The following is a 6,698-nucleotide window of genomic DNA, read 5'->3' as shown; positions in this document are numbered from 1 at the left end:
GGACACTTGGATCAAATATCATACATAGTGGTCTGGGGAGATTTAGTTAATAATCCCCCTCCTTGGGTCAAGTATTTTCTTCCTTTACAGAAAAATGAGGTGCTGATGGCTGCAGAATAAAAAATGGCAACCCAAAAAGCACCTAAACCTGAAACAAAACCATCAGTACTGTCACTGTACCCTGTCTTAAAGGGCAGCACAGAAGAAGATCTAATTTTTCCTCCCCCTCCTTATCTACCTCCCCCAGAGGAGGTGCCCCCTCCAGAACCAACACCCCGGTACCAGATTCTTCACAGGCACAGGGAAGACCAGCTCAGTAGACTAGGAGTAGAAGGGTGGCAACACCAGAGGGTCCAGACTCTACTGTTCTACCCCTCAGAGTCGCTGGCCCTGTGGATAAGGCCGGCAACCAGCCCCATCACTATTGGCCATTCGCCACTAGTGGCTTTACAACTGGAGAACCCAGAATGCTCCCTTTTCTGAAAATCCTAAGGAGCTTATTAATTTATTAGAAACTGTCTTATTCACACACCAACCCACTTGGGATGATTGTCATCAATTATTACAGGTCCTGTTTACCATAGAGGAAAGGGAATGTATCCAAACAAAAGCCAGGAAATTAATTCCTGGCAATACTGGTGTCCCTACTACTGACCCGACACTGATTGACGCTGCCTATCCACTGACCCAGCCTGACGGGGATTATAATACTGCAGAAGGTAAGGGGAGGCTTCTGGTTTACCACCAGGCTCTGTTGGCAGGTCTCAAAGTGGCTGCTCATAGGCCAACTACTTTGGCAAAGGTATAAAATATTAGTCAAGAAGTAAACGAAAGCCCAGCTGTGTTCTTGGAGCGAATAATGGATGCCTTCCACAAGTACACTCCATTAGACCCGGAGACCAAAGATAATTTAGTGGCAGTGGCCGTGGCTTTTGTTAACCAGTCAGCTCCAGATATAAAGAAAAAGCTCCAAAAAGTGGAGAGACTGGATGAGAAGAGCTTAAGGGATTTAATAACTATGGCCAAGAAAGTGTACAATAATAGGGGTAGTGCAGAGGAAAAACAGATAAAGGCAGAAAAGAGGCAGAACGAGGACCTGGCAAGGATCCTGCTAGCTGCCACTGAAGATCCAGAGGACCAGCAGAGGCATCTGAGACAGATAGCATCGGGGAAAGGAGGTAAGGCTTTCAGAAAAAAGGGCGACCTCAACTAGGGAAAAATCAGTGTGCATATTGTAAAGAAGAAGGCCATTGGGCTAGAGAATGCCCCAATAAGAAAAGCCCCACCAAGGTACTCAACCTTGGGACATGAGATAGTAACTAGGGGAAATGAGGTTCAGCCCCCCTTTCCGAACCTAGGGTAACCCTAAAGGTGGAGGGGAAACCCACCAGTTTTTTGGTGGATACAGGAGCCCAACACTCAGTACTCCTCAAGCCTGATGGCCCCCTGTTAAACAAAGTATCATGGGTCCAGGGAGCCACAGGAATGAAACAATATCCATGGACTACCCAAAGAAAAGTGGACTTGGGAATGGGCTGGGTATCCCATTCTTTTATGGTCATACCAGAATGCCCATACCCCTTGCTGGGGCAGGATCTGCTGACAAAATCAGGAGCCCAGATACATTTCTCGTCAGAAGGCACCCGAATCCATTAGACAATTCAGGAGAGCCCATCCATGTGTTGACCACTACCTTGATGGATGAATATCATTTATACGAACCCACCCTGAGACCAAATTCGGCCATTGAGGCCTGGATGGAGAGATGCCCCTTAGCATGGGCTGAAATCGGAGGGCTGGGGTTAGCTAAACATCGGGCTCCAATCTTTGTAGAACTAAAACCAGGAGTTGATCCAGCCAGAATTCATCAGTATCCAATGTCCTTGGAGGCCCGATTGAGCATCACTCCTCATATCAGTTATTGGACTCAGGGGTTTTAAGGCCCTGTCAATCAGCATGGAACAGCTGCCAGTAAAGAAGCCCCATTCCAATGATTATAGGCCAGTGTAGGATCTGCAGGAATGAACAAACGGGTGATGGACATTCACCGTACAGTCCCTAATTCTTATACTTTATTAAGTGCACTCCTCCCAGAGCATCAATGGTATACAGTTCTGGATTTAAGAGATGCCTTCTTTAGCCTTGCCTTATCCCCAAAGAGACAAGGCTATTTTACCTTTGAATGGTATGACCCAGAAAAAGGACTTAATGGGCAATTAACGTGGACTAGCCTTCCCCAAGGGTTCAAAAACTCACCAAACATTTTTGATGAGGCATTACATGAGGATCTGGGTGAGTATAGGGCTTAGCATCCCCACCTCAGTCTCTTTCAGTATGTGGATGACTTACTTGTGGTGGCAGAAAGCCAAGAGGCTTGCATGGACAGCACAGAACGCCTGTTGCAGACATTGGGAAGCCTGGACTACCAGGCTTCTGCTAAAAAGGCCCAACTATGCAAACAACAAGTCCAATACTTGGGCTATATACTCAAAGAAGGTAAGCGCTGGCTCTCTGATGCCTGAAAAGAAACTGTCCTCAGGATACCCTACCCCGAGGAGCCCACGCCAAGTACGAGAGTTCCTAGGGTCCGCCAGGTTCTGCAGGTTATGGATACTGGGTTTTGCTGAGATCGCTAAGCCCCTATATGAGGCCACTAAGGAAAGACCAGGAGAATTTTCCTGCACAGAAGCTCAAGAACAATCATTTGAGGCATTAAAACTGGTCCTACTGTCTGCCCCTGCCCTCAGGCTCCCTGATGTGCTAAACCATTCCACTTGTTTGTGGAAGAAAACAAGGGTGTAGCCAAGGGAGTTCTGACCCAACTGATTGGTCCATGGCGCCGTCCTGTAGCCTATTTGTCTAAAAAACTGGACGCAGTGGCTTCAGACTGGCCCCCATGTCTCTGCATTATTGCTGCCATTGCACTACTGGTAAAAGATGCTGACAAATTAACTTTGGGCCAGAACTTGACCATCACCACAACACATGCAATTGAAGGAGTTTTAAAGCAGCCCCCGACAGATGGCTAAGTAACACCTGTATAACTCATTATCAGGCATTACTTCTTAATCCTGCTAGAATCACCTTCCAGGTACCAGTTGCCCTGAATCCAGCCATGCTCTTGCTGGACCCAGACTTGGATGTCCCCCTGCATGATTGTGCTGGAATCCTGGCCCATGTCCACAGTACCCAATCAGATTTGAGAGATACCCCGTTATCTGATGCTGAAGTAACCTGGTTCACTGACAGGAACAGCTTTGTCCAGGATGGCAAAAGGTTTTCAGGGTCAGCCGTAGTATCATTAATTGGCATCATTTGGGCAGAGCCTCGACCCACTGGTACTTTGGCCCAAAGGGCTGAACTTATTGCCCTAACTAAGGTGCAGGTATTGGGAAAGGACAAAAAGCTTAATGTGTATACAGACATCCAATATGCCTTTGCCACCATGCACGTTCACGGGGCAACATATTGGGAACGGGGCTTATAACGGCAGAGGGAAAGACTGTCAAAAATAAAGAAGAAATCCTAACATTGCTAAAGGCTCTCTGGTTGCCAAAGAAATTGGCAATTATCCACTGCCCAGCTCATCAAAAAGGGGATGATCCGATTTCCCAAGGAAACAATTGAGTGGATCAGGCAGCTAAATAAGTTGCCCTCAAAATTAACCCAATCTTGGTCACCACAGTAGTTGACCCAGGTGACCCAAACCTCCCCGAAAATCCCAAATACACCGGGGAGGACCTGAAATGGATAACGGGACTTCCGAGGACCCAATGACTGGAAGGATGGTGGAGGTCAGCAGAAGGGAAGCTGATCCTCCTGGAAACATTAGGAAAACAAATGTTGGCAAAAATACACCGTTCTTCCCACATGGGCATCAAGAGGATGCAGGACTTAATTCGACATGCTGAAGTAAAAATCAAGGACACCGATTTAAAGATTAAAGACATTGTCAATGGCTGTAAAGCTTGCCAACTCGCTAATGCGGTGCCAAATATTAGAAACCCAGGAATCAGACTTCGAGGAAGAAAACCTGGAGCCTATTGGGAAATGGATTTCACTGAGGTAAAACCTGGCAGGTACAGATATCATTATTTACTAGTCTTTGTAGATACTTTTTCAGGATGGACTGAAGCCTTCCCTACTAAACATGAAACAGCTCAAATGGTGGCAAAGAAACTGTTGGAAGACGTCCTCCCCAGGTACGGCTTTTCACAGATGATAGGGTCAGATAATGGACCGGCTTTTCTGTCCAAGGTAAATCAGAGTATAGCCACAGTTCTGGGGATTGATTGGAAACTACATTGTGCTTATGGGCCCCAGAGTTCAGGACAGGTAGAGAGAATAAATAAAACTCTAAAAGAGACCTTAACTAAAAGGACTTTAGAGACTGGCAGTGACTGGGTGACTCTCCTTCCATTCTCACTCTATCGAGTGCGTAACTCCCCTTACCAGATGGGATTAACCCCCTTTGAGATCATGTTTGGAATGCCCCCTCCCATTATTCCTAACCTCCAGGCAGAGAAGATTACTGAATTTGAAGATTGGGACCTGTTGGACAACCTCAGGGGAGTCCAATGGTCCCATAAACATGTATGGCCTAAACTACATGCTCTATATGAGACAGGACCCTCTCCAGAACCTCATCGATATTGACCTGGTGACTGGCTCTACGTTAAGAGGCATCGGCAAGGCTCCTTAGAGCCACGGTGGAAGGGGCCCTATGTCATCCTACTGACCACCCCCACAGCCCTCAAAGTGGATGGTGTAGCATCGTGGATCCACCACACACATGTACGACCAGCTGACCCATTCGCCATAGAGGACTGCGCATCCCCAGCTTCAGGATGGAGAGTTTCAAAGTACCCCAACAATTTGCTCAAGCTAAAGCTCACCCGATTTTCAAACTGTTGACTCTATATACTCTGTTCCCCATGATGGCCGCTCATGCTCCGGGAAGCCTGCATCAACTTATGAATGTGACTTGGGTCGTCCAAGATGTGATAGGCGGTAACATTTTGTTTCAGATCTCCCAAGTAGCACCTCTGGCTACTTGGTTTCCAATTCTGGACTCCTGTTTAGATGCCTTCTTTGATTTCAATCCTAAGGGAGGCACACATCCTTATGCTCTAACTCGCCAGGCCCATACAGAAAACCAGGCTGGTTCTGTGTTTGCCCAGGACCTGGAACTCCAAAATATAAGTCCCAGAGAAACAGATCTTATTAAGGCAATGTGGGAACAACCAACACCCACTAATCCTCATAAAAATGGTAGGCTCAATATTAGTTTTACTGAAGAAGGCAAGAGAGCCACCGGCTGGGAAGCAGGAAAAATTTGGGGAATGAGACTCTATGTGGGCTGGACTGAACCAGATCCAGGGACTTTATTCTCTATTCAATTGACAGTAAGAGTTCCTCAGTACCAGACCCATTCAGTCCCCTTGGGACCAGGTGCTGTTTTAAAGGTCACCCCAGAATCAATCTTGTCAACCATAGTGGCCCCCTCAAATAATGGTTATTCTGACAGCCATGGCCTTCCTATAGGCAACACTGACCCGCTTTGGTCACTAATGGTCCAGACTTACCAGGTACTCAATGATACCAGGCCAGACCTCACCTCATCATGCTGGTTATGTTATTCATCAAGGCCCCCATACTATGAGGGGATTGCATTCATAGGAAACACCACCCTAGTACCGGACTAAGGCAGCTGTAGATGGGCTCAATAGGAAAAAATCAGGCTTACGCTACAAGATGTTTCAGGACAAGGGCTATGTATAGGCAAGCCCCCTCATGAGTACACTGCCCTATGCAACCAGACTCTGCCAGTGCTGGCCAGTAACTTGTACTTGCTACCACCAGATCAAGGATGATGGGCATGTACTTCGGGATTAACCTCACGTGTCCATTCTAAAGTTCTTAATCAATCATCGGTTTTTTGTGTTCTAGTACAACTAATCCCTAGAATTATTTATCACTCAGACCAGGATATAAAGAGGGCCCTGACCGGGCAAGGACCCCTTCACTGTAATCACCAGGAAAGAGAAGTTGTTACTGTCATCACCCTATTGATCTCCCAAGTAGCACCTCTGGCTACTTGGTTTCCAATTCTGGACTCCTGTTTAGATGCCTTCTTTGATTTCAATCCTAAGGGAGGCACACATCCTTATGCTCTAACTCGCCAGGCCCATACAGAAAACCAGGCTGGTTCTGTGTTTGCCCAGGACCTGGAACTCCAAAATATAAGTCCCAGAGAAACAAGTGTGAAGAGGATAGCGCTACTTATTGCGCTTGCTGGGACTGTGAAATAACAGGACACATATGGTGGACCCCCCAGGGAAGAGATCTTATTAAGGTAATGTGGGAACAACTGATACCCACTAATCCTCATAAAAATGGCAGGCTCAATATTAGTTTTACTGACAAAGGAAAGAGATCCACCAGCTGGGAAGCAGGAAAAATTTGGGGAATAAGACTCTATGTGGGCTGGACCAAACCAGATCCAGGAACTTTATTTTCTATTCAATTAAGAGTAAAAGTTCCTCATTACCAGACCTGTTTGGCCCCCTTGGGACCAGGTGCTGTTTTAAAGGTCACCCCAGAATCAATCTTGTCAACCACAGTGGCCCCCTCAAATAATGGTTATTCTGACAGCCATGGCCTTCCTGTAGGTGACACTGACCCACTTTGGTCACTAA

Source organism: Nannospalax galili, unplaced genomic scaffold (assembly GCF_000622305.1).
Source record: "Nannospalax galili isolate Female #2095 unplaced genomic scaffold, S.galili_v1.0 scaffold398, whole genome shotgun sequence".
Taxonomy (NCBI): Eukaryota; Metazoa; Chordata; class Mammalia; order Rodentia; family Spalacidae; genus Nannospalax; species Nannospalax galili.
Note: the sequence above shows the minus strand (reverse complement) of the source record.